Here is a 1092-nt window from a genome sequence, read left to right on the forward strand (position 1 = left end):
CTAGCATTTATTACTGGTTGATTTCTTGATGATAGCCATTCTTTCTGGGGTGAGATGGATTCTCAGTGTTATTTTTTTCCCAATTTGTGGGTTTTCTTTTTATTCTGTTAGTGATTTTTTTTGATGAGCAAAACTTATCAATAAGATGAGATCCCAGTTGTTCATTCTTTAAAGTATTTCCCATGCAATTTGGTTTTTATTCATGAACTCTCTGCCTACCCCTATGCAAATTATAAACTTTTTATCATATGTAGCCCTCAAAGTGAAACAACAGTTTTACAAATGTTAAAAGCCCATATATAAGAGGTTCAACACTAGATGTAATTAGCACAACATAAAACTAGAAAAATATAATAAAATATATTAAATGGACAAATATAAATATATTGAGCTATTCTATATGTTGGCAAAATAATAAACAAATACCTATAAAATATTAGATGAAAATTTCCCAAGAAAATTACTTTGAATTTTCATCATTTACACACCAGTATTATTTTTCATCTATCAAAAATTTTAATTCATAATCACTTGAAGAAAACAACTAACAATAACAGGTTTTATTTTTTTTTTTTGGTACTGGGAATCGAACTCACAACCTTGGGCTTGCCAGGCAGGCGCTGAGCCACTGAGCTATATCCCCAGCCCAACAATAACAGTTTTAATCACAACAAAAAAAAACTTTCTAAAGGTCAACTTGCAAAGTTCAGAGGCTGTGGAATAAGGGAGTAAAGTGGCTGAAACATGAATTTCACTACAAACCTATGGGCAATAAGTTCATGCAAAGAAACCATAAATAATCTTTTCAGCATAATAATATTGACATACTAATCTCAATTATTCGTTACTCAAAAATTAAAGAAACCAAGTAACACTTTGCATGAAGAAACTGTTAAGATCCAAAGAGCTCCCATAAAATCCACCCTGTGGCCACCTTGGGGGCAGCTGGATGAAATCAGAGAGATGCACTGGAAGGAGCCATAGGTGGTTTGTTCACAGGCAGCATGATTCTATAGATCATTAGGCATACTTAGGGCAAATGCAAAACAAATAATTGAGTTCTAATTGTTTTTGCTTCTTCAGAGGTAATCA

The 1092-nt window shown here is 32.7% G+C and overlaps 2 protein-coding genes across 3 annotated transcripts in view; both read right to left on the reverse strand.

Annotated features, from left to right (window-relative positions):
• Positions 1-1092, reverse strand: part of LOC106147348 (zinc finger protein 709-like) — a 78186-nt gene that overhangs the window by 60454 nt on the left and 16640 nt on the right. The gene's annotated exons all lie outside the window — the stretch shown is intronic.
• Positions 1-1092, reverse strand: part of LOC102028899 (zinc finger protein 136-like) — a 27024-nt gene that overhangs the window by 9222 nt on the left and 16710 nt on the right. The gene's annotated exons all lie outside the window — the stretch shown is intronic.

This window comes from Chinchilla lanigera, unplaced genomic scaffold, assembly GCF_000276665.1.
Source record: "Chinchilla lanigera isolate Chin_1 unplaced genomic scaffold, ChiLan1.0 scaffold00145, whole genome shotgun sequence".
Taxonomy (NCBI): Eukaryota; Metazoa; Chordata; class Mammalia; order Rodentia; family Chinchillidae; genus Chinchilla; species Chinchilla lanigera.